This window comes from Hyperolius riggenbachi, chromosome 7, assembly GCF_040937935.1.
Source record: "Hyperolius riggenbachi isolate aHypRig1 chromosome 7, aHypRig1.pri, whole genome shotgun sequence".
In the NCBI taxonomy this organism is placed as follows: domain Eukaryota; kingdom Metazoa; phylum Chordata; class Amphibia; order Anura; family Hyperoliidae; genus Hyperolius; species Hyperolius riggenbachi.
This window is the reverse complement of record NC_090652.1, coordinates 64699265-64724215: the sequence shown is the minus strand read 5'-3', so window position 1 is coordinate 64724215 and position 24951 is coordinate 64699265. Positions and strand designations below refer to the sequence as shown.

General features: G+C 43.2%; 1 long non-coding RNA gene across 1 annotated transcript; it reads left to right on the top strand.

Moving 5' to 3' along the window:
* Positions 1-1284: 1284 nt before the first annotated feature.
* LOC137525542 (uncharacterized) lies at positions 1285-24094 on the top strand. The gene is made up of 3 exons (XR_011022934.1): positions 1285-1361; positions 12791-12862; positions 24031-24094. It is a non-coding gene; the product is annotated as an uncharacterized lncRNA (long non-coding RNA).
* The last annotated feature ends 857 nt before the right edge of the window (positions 24095-24951 follow it).

Sequence of the window (24951 nt, the reverse complement as noted above, 5' to 3'; positions counted from 1 at the left end):
CGGCTTCCGGCGTCATCAGAAGGCGTATTACAAATGTGCAGCTGTCACACACACAGGTACCATGAACAGGTATGCAGTGACTGGTATATAAAACTGCATGCTGTCACACAGGTGGAGTGAACAGGTATGCACGGACTGGTATCAATACAATGTGCAGCTGTCACACACACAGGTACAGTGAACAGTTATGCACGGACTGGTATATAAAACTGTGTGCTGTCACACAGGTGCAGTGAACATGAACAGGTATGCATGGACTGGTATTACAAGATGAATTGCTTAAACTTACAGTAAGTGAAGGGGAAATCAGGTCAGTCATCCACCAAACAGGGCACTGCGGTCCTGGCTGCAAGTCAGTATGCTTAGAATTCTCTGTCAAGTCTGGAAAATCACAGCTGGCTGCAGGCTGAAATGTAAAAGTAATTTAAGAAACTTTAAATTGCAAAGTGACATTTGTTGCACTGATACATGCTATGTTGATTTGTTAAAGGAGTACTGTAGGGGGGTAGGGGGGGAAAGAGTTGAACTTACCCGGGGCTTCTAATGGTCCCTTGCAGACGTCCTGTGCCCGCGCAGCCACTCACCAATGCTCCGGTCCCTGCCTCCGGTTCACTTCTGGAATGTCCGACTTTAAAGTCACAAAACCACTGCGCCTTTGCGGCTTTGTCCTTGCTCCATCTGACGTCACCAGGAGCGTACTGCGCAGGCGCAGACTATACTGGGCCTGCGCAATACACTCCTGGTGACATCAGCGGGAACGAGGGCGCGGCAGCGCATACGCAGTGGTTTTCCGACCTTAAAGTCGGAAATTCCTGAAGTGTACCGAAGGCAGGGACCGGAGCATCGGTGAGTGGCTGTGTGGGCACAGGATGTCTGTGGGGGACCATTAGAAGCCCCGGGTAAGTTCAACTCTTTTTCTCCCGACCCCCCTTCAGTACTCCTTTAAATAGAGTTAACATTTTCTTTCAGGGCATATTCACAAATGACAGGTTAAACACTTCACCTCCAAGGGTTTTTCCCCTTAAAGGGATACTTAAGCCTTAAAAAGACAAAAAAAAAACAGTTTTACTAACCTGGGGCTTCTAGCGCGCAACAGCAGGGGACGAGTATCTACATCCCTGCGAGAAGATATGGAGAAATGCAGGGATGTAGATACTCATCCCTGGAAAGGGGAAGTGGATCATTTGTGAAAAAAATAAATAAAAAAAAAATCCAAATACATGTATGTAAACATTTCAGGAAATATTATGTTGATTTTATTGTGTGGTACCACTCTTGTTACAGCTTTCAGAGGAAATTGGACCATTGACATCAAGGCCGTGCAGAGGATACTCAAGGCGTGGTGATCAAATTTGAAAAAGGTACCCTAACCAATTGCGTATGTAATACCCCCTGTCCAAAAAGCAGTATTAGGCAGTCTTATCCCCCACTCCCCCTTCTTTTCCTTTAAAGCAGTATCAGGCAGACTTTGTGTCTCCTTCCAACCAAGTCTTTTGGCTCCACCACCCTCAAATCAGCAGTATAGAGGCCCACTATTACAGTATAATGTGCACAGTGGAGCCTGATGTAAAAACGGACTCACCTGTCATTACTGGGAACCTCTGTCCTTCTTGATCAGCACACAAGCTCCTTTTAGGTAAAAAATAATTGTCTGCAAATATACAGTGGTTGCTAAGCATTAGTAGTTGCAAAACTGCAAGAACTGCCAAGGTGCAGTGGGTGCCCAGATGCAGTGCGTGGTAAGATGCAAAGGTCCAGTTTGTGCTAACTTGCAGTGTGTGCTGAGGTGCAAAAGAACTGTGGGAAGTCTGTGGGAAGCTGAATTCCAAGGTCCAGTTTGTATCGGGTGTTTATTTGCAGTGGGTGCTAAGCTGTATTGGGTGATGAATAGCAGATGGTAATAAATGATAGTGGGTGCCATGTGAGTGCTAATTGGTACAGGGCACCATTTAAGTGCTGGTTACAGGCCAAGAGTGGGTACTGGGTGATGTAGGTGCGGTGGGCAGGCCATGAGTGAGTAGTGAGTGCCATGTGGGGTTTGGATGTGTGACTGCCATGGGAGAGTACTGGTTCTCATATGGGTTCAGACCATCGGTGGGTACTGGGTGATATTTAGTTGCCGGACATGGAAGGTTACTAGGTGCATATAATGGCTTGGGAACTTGGTGCCGTGTGAGTACTGTGCCATGTGTGTGTTTATGATGGGGAGTACAAGGTGTCATGTGGGTCCTAGGTGCAAATACTAGGTGCCAAGTGGGTATTGGGAGTGAGTACCTGTTGCCATGTGGGTAATGGGTGCTGGCTAGTGGGGTATTGGTTGTCATGTGGGTGTTAAATGCAGATGCTGGGTGCCATGTGGGTTCTTGGTTCCAGCACAGGGTGTCATGTGGGTTCTGTCTAATATTATGTGGGTGTTGGTTACAGGTTCTCAGTGTATTATAAATTCTGGGTGTGTGTCCTGGATGTCATGTGAGTGCTTTGTGTGGATACTGGGCACCAAATGAGGGCTTTGAACAGCTGAAACTACTGCAGATGAAACATGAGGGTGCTGGGTGCAGGTACTGGGTATCACATGGGTACAAAAACTTGGTGCCATGCCAGCACTAGGTGCTGGCTATGGGTGGGCATTGTGTGTTATGTGGGTTCTGGGTGCAGGTATTTTGGGTGCGAATACCGGTTATGTGGTTGCAGATAGTGGGTGCCATGTGGTGGCTGTGTGCAGGTGTGAGAACTGGGTGTCATGTCTGGGCTGGTTGCAGGTACAGTGCCATGTGGGTGCAAGTACTGGTTGCCAGCTATAGGGTGAAGGGGTGCAGGTACTGGGTGTCATTTGGCTGTTTAATGCAAATACCATATGGAGGCCAGATGTGAGTATTGGGTGTAATGTGTGTGTGGAGCTAGACTGGATATCATGGTGCAAGTTCTGTGTGCTTGCCATTGTGGGGGTTACTGGCTGAGTGTAATGTGTGTGCTGGATATTGGTGGGATAAGAGGTCCCTGTGGGTGCTGCTGGGGACAGGAGGGGTGCCACTGGGGGAGGAATTGGTCACTGTGGGTGCTAAGGTAGGCTGGATGACTGCTAGTGCTGGGGAGGGAAAGGTCACTGTGGGGGCTGGGGGAGGGAGAAGTCATAGTGGATGCAGCTGTTAAGGAGACACCATCTTACTTGCTTCCACACAGCTAACATAATGGCCACACTAGGATCGCTGTTTGGAGCTGGAGCCTCTTCACTCCAAAGTGTTCCAGGCAGGGGTGGGGCTTCTTGCGGGTGGGAGCTTATCATGATCGGGGCAAAGATTCTTTTGCACTACCAAAGGGGACTTTTTATTGAAGAAAGAAGAAAAGGGGGTGCCTGAGCAACCAGAGCCTCCCCCTCCCACACATGTGCCTGATTGACATCAGCTGGCCAAATGTGGTGTGATAATTAGTTTATTCTGTTCACTACAGGTACAGTTCTGGGGTAGGGGGAAATGAGAGGAGTGTTGCCATTTTTTTTCTGGTGTGTGCTGTAGTGTTTTTACATGGTATAGTTCGCTGTGAGATCTAACAATCGTGCTGGAAAAGCACAGCTAGCTATCCAAATGAATATATATATATATATATATATATATATATATATATATATATATATATATATATATATATATATATACACACACTAGCTGAGGACCCGGCATTGCCCGGGTATGTATTTGGCTGCTGTTGGCTCTGCTCCCTTTTTCTTTTTTTTTTTTTGTTATACTGTTTTTATTAAGTTTTAAAGAAAAAACATCAATCAAAAGGAATTTCAGAAGGATCAATGGACACAGTTCAAGAGTCAAGTAAAACATATGGATGAGCAATATTATGTTTACAGATGGTACAGACATCTCATAATTAGATTATAGGTGGAGGGATCCTTATGTAGTTACTTGACAAAAGGGTAAAGACAACAAGCTTAGTATATCTACTTTCTTATAACCCCAGAAAAATCAAACAGTTGAAGTATCTGAGAAGACCTGCGTCCAGAATAGTATTAAGTTGTAGTTGAGAAGAGCAGTTAGAAAAGTATATGTAGGAGTGGTGAGGAAAGGAAAGGGGTAAAGAGAGATAACCAAGTATAGAGCAGAAATAGAAAAAATAGTGGTCCTGTGTATGGAGTTGCATAGTTTCACAAAGGTTAGCCAATACTTTTGAGAGGAATGGACAGTTTGGGCAATTAGGTAGGTAGGTAAAGGCCTAATGTTGGTAGGCTAAGGAAGACAATTTTATGTGGTCAAGGGGGGTGATAAATAGGTGATGTATAGGGCCATGAATCCCAGATTTTATGGAAATTGCGTTCATTGTCCCTGAGTGAGGCTGTAAGTTGCTCCATGGACCTAGTCCAGTTGACTTTGAGGATGACTTCAGAGATGTTTGGAGGGGCGATGTTTTTCCAGGCTGAGGCAATAGTTAGCCTAGAGGCAGTTAGTATATGGGTGATTAGGCGATTCACATGTCTATTCACTTCTGGGATTGGTTTGCCTAGTATCATATATAGAGGGTCTATTGGGACTGTAACACCAGTTGTGGAGATAATGAGTTCTTGAACTTCATTCCAAAAAGGGAGTAGACAGGGGCAGTTCCAGAATATGTGTTCTAGAGTGCCATTGTTGTTACAGCCTCTCCAACACAAATCTGATGTACCCGGGTAAATTTTTGATAATTTTTCGGGGGTGAGGTACCAGCGGTAAATAATTTTGTAAATATTCTCCTTAATTTGTGTGCACATGGAAGAATGTTTGGCGTTTTCCCAAATCTCTTCCCAGTCTTCCATAGATATCACTGTAGAAAGTGAGGTTGACCATTTTGTCATGTAATGATGGTCTGGTATCCAGGATTCCGATTTGGTAATGAGTAGTGTATAGATTTGGGAGATTAGGCCCTTCTGGTATCCCCCCCTGACCACATAGTCGTTCAAATGGTGAAGATCTGAGTGTTAAGACAGGTTCATGTATAATGGAGCGTATAAAATGCGTAATTTGGTTGTAGCCCATAATTAACTGAGGTGTGAAGGGTATTTTATCCTCAAGTTGAGTTCTGGTATAGATTTTGCCTGTAAGAGGGTGTATCCAGTTGTTGAGGTTAAAATAGCCCATTTTGAACCAGGTGGCCATAAAGAATTCGGAAAGGCCCGGTTTCAAACCAGGATTCCCCAATATTGGACATAATAGTGAGGGGGAGGACTTCAACTTGGCCATATTGGCCGTAGTGCGCCATATGTGTAGGGTAAATTTGATAGTAGGCAACATTTGCTGTTGGGGGAGTTTTAGAGTGGAGTGAGACCAGATTAAAGATGCTAGTGAAATTGGTAGCAAGCTGGTAGCTTCTATGAGACCCCATTTTGTGTAGACTTTTAGACTAGACCACTCAGGAAGTTGTCTTAAGTGTGCGGCATAATAGTAGGAACGTAGGGGGGGAAGCCCAAGGCCGCCTTGTTCTCTAGGGGAGAGAAGTACGGTCCTGTGGACTCTTTTATGATTCCATACAAATTTACAGAAAGCCGATTGTAGGATTTTGAATTGGGAGGATGGTACTAGGACTGGTAGGGTTTCAAATAGGTATAAGAGGCGAGGTAGAATATTCATCTTTAGGGCATATATTCGGCCTAGCCAGGAAATCTTATAGGCTGTCCACTTGTGTAAATCCTGTAGGATCTTTTGTATAAGAGATGGGAAGTTATGTTTATATTTAGTATTATACGTGGGGGTTAGAAAGATTCCTAGGTATTTTATAGAGTGGGATTGCCATTTATAGGGAAAACTTGATTTCAGGGAAATGAGAAGATCAGGAGTAATTTTTATTGGTAGGGCTTCAGTTTTCTCCTGATTTAGTTTGAAACCAGATAAAGATTCGTAGAGGGCTAGAGTAACATGCAGGGCTGGAAGAGAGGTGAGAGGGTCGACGATGGTCAATAGGATATCATCCGCGAATAAGGATATTTTATGTTCGTGTTTGCCTTGAATAACCCCCTTGATATTAGCGTTTTGTCTAATGGCTGAGACTAGTGGCTGTATACTCAGAGCGAATAAGAGAGGGGAGAGGGGGCAACTCTGCCGTGTGCCGTTATGTATATTGAAAGGCGAGTGGGGGGCGAAGGGGAGCTTAACTGAAGCTGTTGGTGAGGAGTAGAGGAAGTTGATTAGGTGGAGAAAAGGACCTGTAAAGCCTTGGTGATCAAGGACTTTAAATAGGAAGGGCCAGTGTAAACAGTCGAAGGCCTTCTCTGCATCTAAACTTAAGAGCAGAGAAGGTCTGTTGGATCTGTCCATCAGTGATATTAGATCAATGGCCTTCCTGGTGTTGTCTCCCGCCTGGTGACCCATAATAAAGCCTACCTGGTCATTATTTATGAGTCTAATTAATATGGGGTTAAGGCGATTGGCTATTGTTTTCGTGATGATTTTTAGATCTGAGTTGAGAAGGGAAATTGGTCGGTAGCTTTGGGGTATCTGGGGGTCCTTGCCTTTTTTAGGAATGACAGTGATGAGAGATTTAAGAATAGAATTCGGGGGATTCTCACCTTTCATAATTTTGTTAGCTAGTTTTACTAGGGGTGGGATAAGAACTGATTGGAAGTGTTTGTAGTAGGAGTATGGCAAACCATCTGGTCCTGGTGATTTGGATGATGGTAGTTTTTTGAGGACCTCTAATAATTCAGTTGAGGTTATAGGGGCATTGAGGGTGGCTCGATCTTCATCTGTTAGTTTAGAGAGGTGAAGCTGTTCTAGAAAGGATGATACTTTCTCTGAGTACTGTGGGTTTCCAGAAGGGTTGGGTAGGTTGTATAATTGTTCATAAAAGGAGGTGAAGATGTTAGCTATTTTAGTTGGGTTATAATATGTGACTCCTTGATCGTCCTTCATTGAATAAATTATCTGCTGGCTACTCTGTGGGTTAAGTTTTCGAGCTAGTATGGTGTGTGGTTTATTGCCCCTTTCAAATAATAATTGTCTAGTCCATTTTAAGCTCTTTTCCAGTTGGGAGGACTGAAGGGTGCGTATATCTAGCTTAAGTTGCTGTATAGCTGAAAAGTGCTCTTGTATCGGGTCTTTTTTATATGAAGTGATTGCTTTTGCCAGGGAGGTGTTCAGTTCTGTCAGTTTTTGGGATGTGTATTGTTTTTTCCTAGATCCTTGTGCTATAAAAAAAACCTCTTATAAAGGCTTTGTGTGATTCCCAGACTAGGCCGAATGATGAAACAGAATCCGTATTTATTTCAAAGAAGGAACGTAGTTCCTCTAAGCAATTTAGAGTGAGTGTCTTGTCTCTCAGTAGGGATTCATTTAACCTCCAATATAGTGGTTTGTGTGGGTTAGATAGCCAGTCAAGTTCTATTATTACTGCCTGGTGATCAGACCAAGCTGTTGGGATTATAGTGGAGTCAGTTAGTATAGGGAGGAGCGGGGCTTTAGCGAAGAAATAGTCAATTCGCGAGTGGGAGGCATTGGGTGGGGAGTAGAAAGTAAAATCAGTTGCTGTGGGGTTGGCTACCCTCCATAGATCTATCAACCCATATTTTCGAAGTAATATTCGGAATTTACGGGAATTTCGTTCATGCGAAGCGAAAGTAGATGTGGGGGGAGTTTTACTTCTATCTTTCGTAGATGAGAAGGCCAAGTTGAAGTCCCCCCCCCCCCAGGATAATGACACCTTTGGCAGTTTTATGAAGTTTTGAAAGGAAAGAGGATAAAAAGGGGATCTGTTGTGTATTAGGTGCATACACATTTGCCAATGTGATTGGTTTACCTGCTAAGGATCCTATTAGTATCAGATAATGTCCCTTTTCATCACGTATGATTTTATCTATTAGTAAAGGTAGATCTTTTTTACCTAGTATGGCTACACCAGCGCGTTTTTTGGGTCCAGAGGCCAGATATACATTTGTATAATGTCTGTTATTTAGCCGTACTGAATCTTGTGCAGTTCAATGTGTCTCTTGTAAAAAAGCCAAATCTGCATCAAGCTTCTGTAGGTCTTTTAGAAGAGACATTCTTTTTTGTGGAACATTGAGGCCTTTAACATTCAAAGTATATAGTTTAACCATTGTCCAGTAAGAGGATATCATCAAAATGTAGATTGGTAGCCATTTGAGAATGAGTGCAAGGACCTTGGAATAGCATTTGAGAAGGGAGAGAAATCAGAAGATATGCATATAACATAATTAAGAACAATAACATTAACATCCAAAAAACTATTTTGAACTTATGATAGCCACTGCATAGGTTGTGGCAACATATCAGGACAACCAAAAGTGGTTGTAGGAAAGCGAACCGCCAAGGTGTGACCGGTCCTCGAGAGGGCCAGGCAGACCTATTGGCAGGTATCCGGAGGTACATGTGGGGGTCTCTGGATAACCCTTCAGAGCCCAGAGTCCGGCACTTATTATAGAATAATGTAGATCAGATTATCTTTGTGCTGGCAGTATAGAATAGAATATAGTATAAGGAGCCAGTTGGGAAGCATATATCTAGATTGGCATCATAAAGTTGTTGGCTTTTCCGGAAAGGAAAGTCAGCTTGGGAGAGCTTCCATTTCCTCTGATCTGTCCGGGTAGGTGAGACTCCGGACAGGGGTTTTAGTCCAGTCAGAGGTGTGGCGAAATTTTCGTGGTGAAGATCTAACAGATGGCGAGAGGGTATGTTGAGAGGACACATTTGGAGGTGGACGAAGGCCCATCTGTTTTAAGAAGAGGGGAGCATCATCCAGATCAGTAAGCGAATATTGGAGGCCTTGCCTATTTACTATTAAGCGGAACGGGAATTCCCACTTGTATGGAATCTTTGCATCAGCCAGAAGTTGCGTAACAGGCCTTAGAGCCCTCCTTTTGGTCAGAGTGATAAGGGATAGGTCATTAAAGATAAAGAGTTCATCTCCTTTGAAAGGAACTTTGGAGGTATTGCGAAGAGCGCGCATTAAAGCCTCTTTTGCTTCATAGTAGTGCATTCTAAGTATGACGTCTTTAGGACGGCGTGCAGTCGCCTGTCTTTCACCCAGGGACCTGTGGGCACGATCCATACGCCAGAATTCATCTGATTGATCAGGCACAATCGATCTGAATAGCTCAAGGAGATGAGGCATCAGTAAATCTGGTGTAACTGTCACAGCCATGCCTTTGATTCTGATGTTTTGCCTCCTGTCCCTATTCTCGCTATCCTCTTGTGCAGCCCTTATAGCTTTTAAGTCATTCTGTATGATTTTGTGTTCGTCCTCAATTTCATGCTGCTTAATTGTTAGAGCTTCCATCTTTTCCTCCATAACATTAGTGCGCTCCCCTAAAGAAGTAATGTCCCCTTTAAGATCCTTAATAGCAGATAGTATTACTTGTTGCAAAGAGTCATGGAGGGATCTATAGTGCTTTTCAAGTGTTACCTCTAGCATGGAGGCCGTCAGCGGGGTGCCTTCTGCTGATTGGGGAGATGTGCCAGGCTGCTGCTGTGGCTGTGAGGCCTGTGATGGAGTATCAGCGCCAGGGGAGTCAGCGTGGTCGGTGCCATCTTGGCTGGAGGAGGTGCGCACAAACCGATCCATAGCTCCGGTTTGTGGGGCTGTCTTGAGGCTGGATTTGGCTGCCATCTGGTCGGGTATGTGCTCCGATTCTGATCTCTGTGGAGATGTGGCTGAGAGCGGCGGAATCAGTGCGGGGTCGGGCCGGAGCTCTGACTCTGAGCGGCCATCTCAGATCCGCATCGCATGCGCCTTCGCTCTGCTCCCTTTTTCTAACACTAACACACAAACACTCAATGACCACGTTTGTGAGCTTTGGGGTCATTGGCATCAATAATTTGTATTTTGCCATTGAAATGAAACAAATATGATTGGGTGTTTGTGGCTCCACCCCCTTTTCTGAATTTGAACCCCAGTGGCCAAATGACCAACTGTACCAGGATTGAGGCTTGTGCCATTAACAGTGCAAGAATGTTAGCAATTTAACCACTTCACCACTGAGGGGTTTTACCCCCTGAGCACCAGAGCAATTTTCACCTTTCAGCGCTCCTTCCATTAATTCGTCTATAACTTTATCATTACTTATCGCAATGAAATGAACTATATCTTGTTTTTTCCGCCACCAATTAGGCTTTCTTTAGGTGGGACATTATGCCAAGAATTATTTTTTTCTAAATGTGTTTTAATGGGAAAATAGGTAAAAAGGTGGGGAAAAAATAATTATTTTTCAGTTTTCGGCCATTATAGTTTTTAAATAATGCATGCTACTGTAATTAAAACCCATGAAATTTATTTGCCCTTTTGTCCCGGTTATAAAACCATTTAAATTATGTCCCTATCACAATGTTTGGCGCCAATATTTTATTTGGAAATAAAGGTGCATTTTTTTCAGTTTTGCGTCCATCCCTAATTACAAGCCCATAGTTTATAAAGTAACAGTGTTATACCCTCTTGACATAAATATTTAAAAAGTTCAGTCCCTAAGGTAACTATTTATGTATTTTTTTTAATTGTAAATTTTTTAATTTTTTTTTTATTACAAAAAAAAAAAAATGGGGAGTGTGGGAGGTAATGAGTTAATTTTTTGTGTAAAAGTCATTTATTTGTATGTGAAAAATGTGTAGGGTGTAGTTTACTATTTGGCTACAAGATGGCCACAGTAACTTTTTGTTTTCATGCGACCTCCAAGTGTCCTTCCGGAAGCTTGGAGGAAGTATAAGGAGGCTGGACACGTGAGTTTTTTTTTCACAATGATCGCGCTGCCCATAGGAGAGCAGCGGATCATTGCGGGGCTTAGATCAACGAACGGGAATGGATTTTCCCGTTCATTGATCTCCGGGCGAGCGGGCGGCGGCGTGTTTACGAGCGGGAGCGCGGACAGCGTCGGGAACGCGGAAAGTACGGATTTCTCCGTCCCTGGGGGTTAAAGGATGGAAAAAGGGATGGAGAAATCCGTACGGGCGGGGGTAAAGTGGTTAAATATTCCCCTTGAAAATAAACAGGCAAATGTTGATTTGCTTTTGTAGGCTCCACTCACTTTTCTGAATATTTATCCCAGTCAACTCTACAGTTTAAGAACCCTGCCATTAACAGTGTAACTTATGTCAATGGTTCCTGTGATTATAACAACCTCAGGTTCATCTAAAAGACAAAAGGAGACCAGGAGCCCAATGGTGCAGGATTGCGTAAGATTAAGGAAAGCAAATTGCTAAGAATGTATATACTCACAAAGGTGGGGTTGCAAATCCTTGCAACCACTGTCAGAGCAGGTGGGAACCTTCCCCGCTCGGTTTCCCAGGTCTGTTGACAGGAACTGGGTGGTCTCACTCCAGAAGTTCTTTAGGACAACTAAAAAACTATCACCTCTAAAAGAGGTATGACAAGACACTTAAAACAGGGGTGGAGGCACCCAATGCATAAAAGATAGGCTAATAAGATGTTAATCTTATAAACAGAGAGGGAATCTTACCTCTCTTGAAGAATTTGGACCAGTTTATTGAAAAAAGGTCCTTTATTCAAGCACATAAAATTGACAATGCGTTTTGTAAGTACTTGACCTCAGATCAGTGAAAAAAAACAGGTGCCTTAACTGCTATGGATGTGTAGCAAGCATGAGCGCCTCTCTGTTAACAGCGTGGCCACACGTTGTCAATTTTATGTGCTTGAATAAAATACCCAATTAAATAAGTGTAAAGGAAAATTTACTTGTTACATTCCTGAAAGGGAAATTTAAAAACAATGAAATAAGTTAATCCAAAAGTCAAAACGAATTTTTAAACAATATTTGTAATAAACCTTATTCTGTAAACGAAAACTTTTGTTAGCGCGATCCCTGCAACTGCTATTTCTCAGGCGCCGAGATTTCCTCTCGGGTGCTCAATAGCCGATATTTTGCATTGCTGCCAGTGGTGGTGCCCTTTTTGTCCATTAGCCATATGCGCCCTTTTTTCCTGCTTCCTCATCAGAGTGTCTGCCTTGCTCTTCCCCCTCATCCAATGGCAATAACACCTGCGTGTCTCTCTGGTCCATCACTGCCTAAGTAAATAGCTCCTCTGAGCACTCCAATTCAGTAAGGGGTATGGTGGTGGTGGAGGTGGTTATGTGGTTGCCCCCAGCAGAGGAAGATGAGGAGGGAGCAGGAACGTTGGCAGCAGAAGCAGTCGAAGAGGTGGAACGTTGACTGAGCCAGTCAACCACCTCATCAGCTTCCTCAGAGGTAATGGCTTTCTTCTGCAGGAGATCACAAATGTATGTATACATTTATATGGCAGCCTCCAAATTCTTTCACTTCAGTTGTCCTTTAAAGAGTGCACTCCAATCAGGGACTTATATGATGCAGCCCCAATCTACCCGCAATTTGCTTTATGGGGGAGATTTTATATGGTGTTTCAGGGCTTTTGAACTACCATTGTTTGATGAATACATTTATGATGCCTATGCCTTGAGCTCCCTTATATTGCTTTGTGGTTTCCAATAATAAAAATAAATAAATAAATATATATATATATATATATATATATATATATATATATATATATATATATAGTCAAGGAATTGCATGGTAATGATAACATTTTTGTTGAGAAGAAAGAAAGTTTGGACTGAACTGTTCGTATTGCAGTTTTTTTTTTGTTTTGTTTTTTTTTTTTTGGGGGGGGGGGGGGGGGGGTTAAAATTAGCAATAAAATGCAACTGGTAAATATTCTTTCACAGCAAGTGTTTTGTACATTTCATTTTTTTTATTCATTTTTCCCAGCAAGTATATTTTATAATAATATGTATCTTTGCTACTCCATATAGTAGTAACTCTACCTTCTTCCAACAGGGAGGTTTGGTTTAGCTGCAATGAATTGGGGGCAGCAACAAATGCAGATCCAAAATGGGATTTTAGTAGAAGGTAAGTTTCCTCCCAGAACTAAATAAGGCTGTTTGTTATTTTCGCACCAAGCATCACATTTACAATAACGGTAAGTAATTAGAAATGACCCAAACAGTTCGCCGACAGACAGTTCCTAGTGAACTTGGGCTGTTCCCCGTTTACATTTAACGCAAATTTTTTTTGTAAAAAAATTGCCTTTGCGCTTTTTACATTAGTCACTGGCCGCCGAATTTAGCGGTTAATAGCAAAGCCCCAGTATGTGCTAGAAACACTAAGGGCTTGATTCACAAAGCAGTAATAACTGTTATCACGCTGTGAAAAGTGCTTTGTGTGAAATTAAGCATGAAAACGGTTATTGCACGCAAAAATTTGGGTTTGCGCGATAAAGCGAATTTTGTGCATGGCAATGTTCTGCGTTTGCGCAATAAATTTGCATTATCGCGCGAACGTTAACGCACAAAAATTTGCGTTATCGCACGAACACAAATTTCTGCGCGCAATAACTGTTTTTTGCACGAGATGACCATTTTTCGCACGTAAACACTTTTTCACAGCCGTGATAACAGTTATCACTGCTTTGTGAGTCAAGCCCTAAATGTGCAGTGTATGCTAAGCCAGATAGTGGGAACAAGAAGAAAAAACATTTCAAAATATAACCTTATAGTTTTTGAGAAAATCAGTATTAAAGTTCTTGTGTGGGAAATGTTTTTAAGGCTGCTGACTTTAGCGATTAATATAGTAAATCCCCCGAACATGCTAGAAAGATAAATTGCCAAACATTTAAAAGAAACTAGCAGGGGAAGGCTTCACGATAAGTAGAGAAGGAAAGGAAGAGTAAGTGAGTACCTTTGACAAGAAAAGAGCTAGTATGAGTGAAGGTCAAGAAGGAGTCGCATTGACCCTTTATTACTTTAAAGTTGGATAAAAATAAAAAGGTCAAGAGCCCCAAAAAATCAGCAACTAACCTTGGTAAATATACAGTAGCAATAAGAATCAATTTATTTCCATATGAGAAGGTCCCACCATGCTCCCCCCAAACCACCTTATACCAAGGTTTTTTAGGGAGGTAGATAGAGATAAATGATTCCCAAGATTCCTAAATTTTAGTAAATGTATCCACTGTGTCCCTTAATTTTGCTGTTAGTTGTTCCATATCTTTAGTCCAGGAGACCTTACGGATAATATCAGAGAGCAAGGGAGGAGCTATGTTCTTCCAACAGGAAGCAATGGCCAACCGAGTGGCTGTGAGAATATGATTAACCCCCCTGGCGGTAAGCTCGACCTGTGTTCGGGCTCCGCTTTGTGTGCTGAAAGCGGTGAGCCCGAACATTGGTTGGGCTGGGTCAAAACACCGCACGCACTGTTTCTCTGGGTCCCGCGTGCTGATCGCACTGCACAGCAGGACCCAGGCTTCTCCCTCCCGGCCGCCGGAGTCCCCATTAGCTGTCTGATCTTCCGGGGACCCGGCGGCCAATCGATGGCATGGAGCAGTGGTGCGGCGTGACGTCAGGGGGCGGCGTGGGGTCATGGGGGAAGGAGGGAAGACAAATTATCTGATTGGCCACAGGGGTAGGGAGGTAGAATATGAAAAAAAAAATGACAAGTGATCTGATTGGCCACATTGAATACAAGTTAGTTTGTATTCAATTCAATGTTGCCATTTGCTCTCAGGAGACCGTGGCTGCTGGCTGTTTGATCTGTGAGTTGCTGATTGCTGATTGTTGATTATTGGATACCCGTTACTGATTTTTGCCTGGATTTTTGACTATTCTCTTTGCCTTCTCCCTGCACTGATTTTGCCTGGACTTTGATTGATTTACTGTGTATCGATTTTTGCTTGGATTTTGACTACTCTTCCTGCTGCCTGCACCGACCTCTGCGTGGATTTGACAACTCTCTGCCTGCCGTTTTCACCAACCTCTGTCTGCCTGTAGTCTGCTATGGCGTCAGCTTCAAGAAGGCAGCTCGTTGCGGAATCACTGGTGGAGTTGGAGGACAGCGATTTGCAGTCACTGGCTGACTCAAGTGACAGTGACGCATCTGGGGACCTCTCATTCGACCCAGGTAGCAACAGCGAGAGTGATTCCATCACCACGGATGTTAGAGATGTCCGGGTCTGGTACCTTTCTCAGGCACCGCCACCAGCCCCTGTTTTTCTTTTACTGGGGAGCCTGGCCTACAGAAAGTGTGTGAGCACAACCCCCTGGCCTACCTGTATCTCATCTTTGATGAGGCCGTTATTGAGAAGATTGTGGAGGAGACTAATCGTTATGCCACCCAACAACTGGCTGCTCCACGACGCCCCTTCTCAAGAAGCAGGACCTGGGAGCCGGTCACCAAAGAAGATATTTGGCTATTTTTGGGACTTATCATTCTGCAGGGAGTGGTGGGGAAGCCCCTGCAGAAGTGGTATTGGACCACCAACAAAATTATAGCGACCCCGTTCTTTGGTACAGTGATGAGCGAGTATTGGTTTTCGCTCATCATTAAATTTCTCCATTTTGCCAATAACGACACCTTTGAGGAGTCCTCTCACCCTGCTCCCAAACTGAAAAAAATCTGGGAAGTGTACGAGATGGTGGTGGAGAACTTCAGGACCACTTATGTTCCAGAGCAGGATATATCTGTGGATGAGAGCCTGATAGCTTATAAGGGGAGGCTGAGCTGGCTGCAATTTATAGCTTCTAAGCGGGCCTGCTTTGGAATAAAATCTTATATGTTGTGTGAGTCTTCAAGCGGGTACATCTGGAGTACGGTTTTGTACACCGGAAAGGAAACAAAGTTCAATCCCCGGTTCAGTGACTATGGAGTGGCGAAAAGTTCAGTTTTATCACTTGCTGAGCCGTTACTGGACAAGGGATATTGTGTCACCACGGACAATTTTTATTCCTCCCTAGAACTCTTTGAGATCCTCATAAAGCATTGCACTGATGCCTACGGCACAGTTAGGCCAAACAGGCGGGAGATGCCAACTAGAGTTGGGCCGAACCTCCGATTTTCGGTTCGCGTTAAAGTTCGCGAACTGCAATAGACTTCAATGGGGATGCGAACTTTGAAAAAAAAAAATAATTATGCTGGCCACAAAAGTGATGGAAAAGATGTTTCAAGGGGTCTAACACCTGGAGGGGGGCATGGCGGAGTGGGATACACGCCAAAAGTCCCCGGGAAAAATCTGGATTTGACGCAAAGCAGCATTTTAAGGGCAGAAATCACATTGAATGCTAAATGACAGGCCTAAAGTGCTTTAAAACATCTTGCATGTGTATACATCAATCAGGTAGTGTAATTAAGGTACTGCTTCACACTGACACACCAAACTCACCGTGTAACGCACCGCAAACAGCTGTTTGTGTAGTGACGGCCGTGCTGGACTGGTGCGCACCATGGCAAGAGTGCAGGTTTTGGTGGCTTTACAGCCCATATGGTCGGCCTGGCTGATGTAGCTGAATGACAGAACAGTGACTGTCCAGCTGATCAAATTTGGTCTGACCACAATGAAGCAACGACCTTATTATCTTTTGTGTGCCCCCCGAGACACTCATCTAGGCGCCGGTCATTGCTTCATTGTGATACGCAAGCCCCTTCACCACGGCAAGGTAATGATCACGAAGGGGAATGGGCGCATGTACATGCCTTTTCTTTTGTTGTTGCAGCTGCCCGCAGTATACAGTGGCGGGTCCACTGAACAGAACAGGTATACAGTGGCGGGTTCACAGAACAGGTATGCAGTGGCAGGATCACTGAACAGGTATACAGTGGGGGGTCCACTGAACAGAACAGGTATACAGTGGCGGGTTCACAGAACAGGTATGCAGTGGCAGGTTCACTGAACACAACAGGTATGCAGTGGCGGGTTCACTGAACAGGTATACAGTGGCGGGTCCACTGAACAGAACAGGTATACAGTGGCAGGTCCACTGAACAGAACAGGTATACAGTGGCGGGTTCACAGAACAGGTATGCAGTGGCAGGTTCACTGAACACAACAGGTATGCAGTGGCGTGTTCACTAAACAGGTATACAGTGGCGGGTCCACTGAACAGAACAGGTATACAGTGGCGGGTTCACAGAACAGGTATACAGTGGCGGGTCCACTGAACAGAACAGGTATACAGTGGCGGGTTCACAGAACAGGTATGCAGTGGCAGGATCACTGAACAGGTATGCAGTGGCAGGATCACTGAACAGGTATGCAGTGGCAGGATCACTGAACATGTATGCAGTGGCAGGATCACTGAACAGGTATGCAGTGGCAGGATCACAGTACAGGTATGCAGTGGGCTGAGGGCTCACTGAACAGAACAGGTATGCAGTGGCAGGATCACTGAACAGGTATGGAGTGGCAGGATCACAGTACAGGTATGCAGTGGGCTGAGGGCTCACTGAACAGAACAGGTATGCAGTGGCAGGATCACTGAACAGGTATGCAGTGGCAGGATCACAGTACAGGTATGCAGTGGGCTGAGGGCTCACTGAACAGAACAGGTATGCAGCCAGGAAGAAGTTAAGCCTAACTAATCTTTCCCTATATGAGAGACTGCAGCAGCTCGCCCTACTCTCACTAATGCAGGCACACGAGTGGCCGTAATGGCCGCCGCTGCCTGCCTTATATAAGGGGGGGTGGGGCTCCAGGGGCTAGTGTAGCCTAATTGGCTACACTGGGCCTGCTGACTGTGATGTAGAGGGTCAAAGTTGACCCTCAGGTGCATTATGGGGCGAACCGAACTTCTTCCGCAAAACGTTCGCGTGCGGTACCCGCACGCGAACCACCTACGTTCGCGCGAACCACGTTCGCCGGCGAACCGTTCAGCCCACCTCTAATGCCAACATCTTTTGGGAAGCAGAAATTAAAACCCGGAGACATAGCTGCTTGGCAGAAAGGAAAGATGCTGGCTCTCCGCTGGCGGGATAAGAAAGACGTCTGTCTCCTTTCCACGGTCCACGACACCTCCACTGTTCCCACCAGAATGAGAGGAGGAAAGGAAATACAGAAGCCGCAGGTTGTGGTGGACTACAACCTAACAATGGGTGTAGTGGACAGAGCGGACCAAGCAGTGACCTTTTATCCCACAGTCCACAAGCAGCAGAAGAGGTACTACAAAAAGATATTCCGACATCTTCTGGAGCAGTCTCTGTGGAATTCTTATGTACTTTACAAGCAGCGCAGTGAAAGGCCAATTACTCACGCGGGCTACATATGGAGGATGTGCGAGTGTATCTGTTTGAGGTACCAGACTGCCGCAGATGCCAGAACCAGGCGACGTGCCTCCTATGTCGTTAACCAGGTGCGACTCACTGGCCGGCACTTCCCGGAGCACATACCTCCCACTGCTAAAAAAAAACACACCAACCAGGACATGTGTGGTGTGCTGCTCCAAGACCGATGAGAGGGGCAAAAAATTCATGAAGGAGTCACGTATCTACTGCCCTGACTGCAATGTTGGACTCTGTGCTGCTCCCTGCTTTAAAACTTATCATACACGGGAGGTGTACTAAGTATACATGTACATAGTGTATAATTATCTTCTTGCTGCCTTATTTGTACAGTTTTCCTATTTTTTCATTGATAAATTTAATTATTTCAGCAAATTTGTTTTCCAGTCTTTTATTTATATGCAGAATGTCTACCAGGCCTTTATTCTGATATATTTTGGTGAGTTAAGACTTAAGAATTGGAGGTCTAAAATTCTTGAAAAAAAAAAAGTACTGCTTTTGACTCCTAATTCCAGACAGAAATGCACCGCCAGGGAGGTTAATGAGGAGTTTAATATGCTTTTTAATCTGAGGGAGTGGTTGGCCTAGAAGCATGGTGAAAGGTTCGAAGGGCATCAATACACCTGAGACACGGGAGATTAAACCTTGACAAACACCTTATTGTTTATGAGAAAATCGATTTTAAATTCTTGTTTTGAGTGTGGGAAATGTTTTAACAGCCGCTGACTTTAGTGGTCCATAGCAAAGCTAAAAACACCAAATTTGCAGGGTATGTTTAGGAGGACACTGGGAACATAAGGAAAAACCTTTTTCAAAAAGATCTTATAGTTTTTCAGAAAATCGATATTATAGTTAAAGGAATTATCAAAGTTACTGAAATAAAATAAAAGATAATGCGTCAACATGTAAATAAATGACACCCTGGGGGTTCATGGTGGCATCCGGGAGTCCTCTTTAAGAAGGGGACGCCTATATACCAGCCCTCTCCCCAAGAGATATGAGTGTAGAGGTACAAAGGGGGTATCCCTTACCTATTTCCACAAAGGGTTACATGAAATAAAGCACAAGAACAAAAAAAAGTATTTTAATATTCTTAAGGAATTTTTTTAAAGTTGATGATGATGTTGTCCATTCAGTTGTATCCGACTTTTAGTGATTCTATGGGTTAGCTCTCTCCATGCTGTCTGATCTTGTACCATTTCCACCAGTTTTCTTAAGCTCTGTGTCGGCTTTGATGGTGTCAAGCCAACATGTTCTCTGGCGGCCTTGACGCCTTTTTCCACTGATCAGTCCTAGCATTAGGACTTTCTCCAAGGAATTTGATCACATCACATGGCCGAAATATGTGAGTCTGGTGATCTTGCCTTCCAGTGACATGTCTGATCTTATATGTTCCAATACTTCTTTGTTAGTCAACCTTGCTGTTTATGGAATGCGAAGCAACCATCACTAGCACCATAACTTGAAGGAGTCAATTTTTCTTCTATCTGCTTTTCTTAGAATCCAACGTTTGTAGCCATACATGGTTATGGGGAAAATGATGGCATGAACCAGTCTACATTTGGTCACTATGCTAATGTCTTTGCTTTTCCATACTTGAATCATGCTTACCATTGCGTTTCTGCCGAGGGTTAGCCAACGTTTTATTTCATGACTACAATCTCCATTTCAATTGATCTGAGAGCCGAGGAAGGTGGATTCCTGCACATACTCTTTTCACTGTCAACTGCTATCTTGATATTACTGTCATCTACTGTTGTCATGAAATTGGTCTTTTTTAATATTCAGGAGGAGGCCAAACTTTGCACTTTCATCTTTGATTCGATTAATCAGATGCTGCTGGCCATCCGCTGTTTCTGAGAGAAGAGTTGTGTCATCAGCATACTGAAGGTTGTTGATGTTCCGTCCACCGATTTTAAAGCCAATTTCTGTTTCCTCAAGATCCAGTTTTCTCATGATCACTTTGGCGTAAAGATTGAACAGGAAGGGGGATAGGATACAACCTTACCTCACACCTTTACCAATTTTTAACCAATCCGTGTATCCATTGGGTGATCGCGGGTACCGCAACCTCTTCTAAAACCTGCTTGATCATCAGGTAACTCTCTTTCAATGACTGAATTGAGACGTTGATGTACGATCTTAAAGAGACACTGAAGCGAAAAAAATATATGATATAGTGAATTGGTTGTGTACTATGAATAATTACTAGAAGATTAGCAGCAAAGAAAATATCCTCATACTTTTATGTTCAGGTATATAGTGTTTTTTCTAACATTGCATCATTCTATAATATGTGCAGATTACACAACACTCAGCATTCAAAATGAGTCTTTCAGAGCAGTCTGTGAAGTAATGACCTCTCCCCTAGCAGAGGAAAAGTAAATAGTCCAGGAACAGTTGAGATAATAAAAGTCAGTTAACAGCCCTCTCCACGACTAACTTAGTCGGAGAGCTTAATGGCTTGTTTGCATAGAGATAACAACTGGAGTTTCTCAACTCTTCCTGTGCTGGAAACAATTACACTGATGTATCTGATCTTAATGTTTTATTTCTTAGCTGTGCTACACATACAAATCATAATATCATCATTTTTTTTTTCGCTTCAGTGTCTCTTTAAGAAGCACTTTGTTCACATGAGGAATGAGGGTAATTGTGTGGAAGTTAGAGTAATTTTAGAATCTCCCTTCTTTGCAATGGAATCAAAACTGACATTTTCCATTCTTTTAGTCATGTGTTGGTTTCACAGATCTTCTGGCATATTGCAGTGATGGCTGCAATCGGTGTGGGTCTTAGCATTTCAGACAAGATTCTGTCAATGCCGGGTGCCTTTCTTGTCTTTAAAGGTTCCTTTACATGCTGAGAAGTGCATTCAAAACTTTTTCACTTGTGCAAAGTCATTTCTGGAAGGACCCCTCACAAACTCCTCTTCCAGTCATTTGCATTGACGGTTCCAAAATATTTATTTGTCCTGTCTCACTGTCAGTTGAAATTCTGCATTCAACATCGCAGTCTCCTCTCGATTAGGCACAACTTTGGCTGCTCTTCTCTGCACCACGAAATGGTATCTTCTGTTAGCCATTTGCATTATTTCTCTGGCTTCTCATGGGGGATATTATTTGCTGCCATTTCAATGATGATTGATTGAAACTCCTGCTATAATTAATGCAGCAGTTTCTTGGAAGTTTCAAGTAGCTCAAACCTGTTTTTCCCCTCAACAGCGTATGAAGATGGGATCTTTGAGACATCGTACTTCTTTGGTGGCGCTGTCTTTTTGATGTTACAGAGCTTGACTTTGATTTTGGCTACTAGCAGTTCATAATCAGAGCCACAGTCCGCACTAGGATACATTTTGACAGCAAGCACAGAACTGCATCACCGTTGACTGCACAGGATAAAATCTATTTGGTTACGATGTAAATCGCTTGGGGATGTCCAAGTTTAGAGGCGGTGCGTGTGTTGCATGAACCACGTGTTCATGATTTTGAGTCTATTTTCCTGAAAAAAAAATGCACTAAGCGGTCACCCGCATCATTTCTATAACCCAGACCAAACTTGCCAGCTATGCCTTGTTCTTCTTGGTGGCCGACTTTTGGGTTGAAATCCCCATGATGTAAATTATGTCTTTATTAGATACTTGTTGCAGTGTGTCTTAGAAGTCGAATAGAATTGTTAAATTTCATTCTCTGATGCATCAGATGTAGTGGCATAGACCTTTTTAAAGGTACAGGTAAGAATTTATGGTTAAGCATATTAAAGGACATTTTTTTACATGCACTTTTTACATGGTTGTGTTTTCATTTCATTTAACCCTTTGTGGAAATGAGTAATGTACTCATTTCTCCTGTCGAGGGGGCGGGCATCTGTGGGTACCCTTTTTAAAGGGGACTCTCAGATGACATCATGAACCTCCAAGGATTTCACCAGCTATCATCTCCTCCTAGGGCACTGGAGGTGGGGTAGAGCCTCATGTCCATAAATTGGACAAGGGCTCTGGGGAAAGGGGGAGGTTTGGCCGCTCTTCTCCTCTGGAGCCCCCCATACCATGGACCACGTGGGCTGCTATAGCTCAGAGTGCAAAGCTCCACTCGACCAGGGCTCCAAATTCTGGCTATCCATGGGGACAAGGGGTTAAAGAGGCTCAGGAGGGGGAACCCTTTAAGCTGAGGTTATAAGTCTAAAGAAGTCCTACTGGGCAAAACATGTCAAGTGTCTATACATCCCCTGACTGGTGTGACACCTCTGCAACCTCTCTCCTGGCTGTATCTAATGTGAGGTGGGAATCTGACATTGTCTGACTTAGGCTATACGGGACACGGCACCACACAATACCCCAGGGAGTGGAAAGATGCACTGAGCATCAGCTTTTCTGGTGTTCATGTGAGTCACTACGGAGATTCCTCCACTTTAGCCTGCATTTTGCGCATTGATGCCATTGAGGTTTGACACACATTAGGTATCAGTAATGGCTGCATATGGAATGTCCATAAGAGGCGTGTTTACATAAACACACGGGGTGAGTGTGGCGAAGATTGCTATTTGCACACACCATTGCCTTGATGGATGTCACAATTTGCGATATAAATTTGGGACCCAAGATTTATGATGCCTATGCCTTAAGATCCCTTATATTTCTTTGTGGTTTCCAATAAAAAAAAAAAAAAAAAAAAAAAAAAAATATATATATATATATATATATATATATATATATATATATATATATAGTCAAGGAATTTGTAATAACATTTCTGTTGAGAAGAAAGAAAAGTTGGTCTAAAATGTTTGTATTGCAGCCTTATTAGGGTTATCGCTGGGAAAACTAATCCAAAAACATGGCCTGACATACCACTGCTATGCAGACGACACCCAACTATATCTTTCCTTCAAGCCTGGTGTGACAGACCCAACTCTAACTATAAACGCCTGCTTACGTGAACTACAGCAATGGATGAATGACAACTGGCTGAAACTAAATGCAGACAAAACTGAAGTCCTTCTGATAGGAGGGCAGAGCATGATAACAAAACAACTTAACTTGCAGTCTTCACCACTGGGAATAGGAGGCACGGATCTGCGCAGCTCTGATCATGTGCGTAGCCTGGGAGTTCTAATTGATTGGGATTTAAACTTCAGAACTCAAATCTCTGCTGTGGTGAAATCATCCTATTTTCACCTGAAGAACATTGCAAAAATCAAGCACCTCATACCCCCAGAAGATCTGCCAACCTTAGTCCACGCCTTCATCACATCCCGACTGGACTACTGCAATGCTCTCTACACTGGCCTTCCAAAAAAGGTCTTGTACCGACTACAGCTGATACAGAATACTGCTGCCAGACTGCTAACCAACCAACCCCGTCACTGCCACATAACGCCAGTCCTGCACTCCCTTAACTGGCTACCTATAGAATGGAGGGTCCTATTCAAGATCGGCCTACTGACATTTAAATCCCTGAATAATTTAGGCCCTGGATACATGAAAGATATGTTGCAGCTGCGTAGCAATCCCCGCATTCTCAGATCAACAGGTTCTAATAATCTAGTCATACCCAGAGTCCACTTGGAAACTTTTGGTCCCAGAGCCTTCTGTCATGCTGCCCCTACGTTTTGGAACTCCTTACCTCAACAGATCAGGACAGCTCCATCCCTGGACGTGTTTAAATCCAGACTGAAAGCCCACCTGTTCAGTTTGGCATTTGCAGAAATATAACTTTTGTTGTGTGAATACTTCATCCTACTAATTACTGAATCTGAGAGAGCCTAAGCGCTTTGAGTCCTATGGGAGAAAAGCGCTATAGAAATGTTATTGTATTGTATTATTGTATTGTATTGTATAAAATTAGCAATGACGTTCTACTGGCAAAACTTTCTTTTACAGCGGGTGTACACTTAATTTTTCTCAGCAGGTATGTTTTATAATGATATCTATCTTAGCTACACCATACAGTAGTAACCCTACCTTTTTCCAACAGGGAGGTTTGGTTTAGCTGTAATGAATGTAGGGCAGCAACAAATTTGCCAGCCGATTCCGAATGGTAAGTTCCCTCCCAGAAAGAAATAACGCTGTTTATTATTCTTGTACTAAATATCATATTTACAGTAACAGTCGGTATTTAGAAATGGCCTGAACAGTTTGCCGGCAGACAGTTCCTGGGAAAAGTGAGCTGTTCGCCAATCGTTTTTAACTCAATTTTTTTTTGTAAAAAAAATGTGCATTCGCACCTTTTACATTAAAGTCACTGATTGCTAAGTTTAGCAGTTAACAGTCAAACCCCATACGTGCCAGAAACAGCAAATTTGCAACGTATGTTAAGTGGGATGGTGAGAACATGAAGAAAAGTACATTTGTCAAAAAGTCCTTATATTTTTTGAGAAAATTGATTCTAAATTTCTTGTTCTGAGTGTGGGAAATGTTTTAACGGTTGCCGACTTTAGCAGTTAATAGCGAAGCCCCCGAACAAGCTAGAAACACAAATTTGCAGGATATGTTAAACGGGATAGTGGGAACAAGAAGAAAAAAAAAACATTTTTTCAAAAAGACCTTAAAGTTTTTGAGAAAATCTATTTTAAATTCTAATTCTAAATGTAGGAAATGTTTTAATGGCTGAATTTAGCGGTTAATTGCAAAGCCCTTGAACAAGTTAAAAACACCAAATTTGCATGGGATGTTAAAAAGGACACTGGGAACAAGAAGGAAAAATATTTTTTGAAAAGAACTTATCGTTTTTGAGAAAATCGATGTTAAAGTTAGAGGAAAAACATAGCAAAGTTACTGCAGTTAGATGACAGATAATGTATTATCATGCAAATAAATGTATTATTTTTTTATATATATGTTCAGAGTGTGGGAAATAATAAAAAATAATGTTTTATTCAAAGCCCCACCGGCCGAG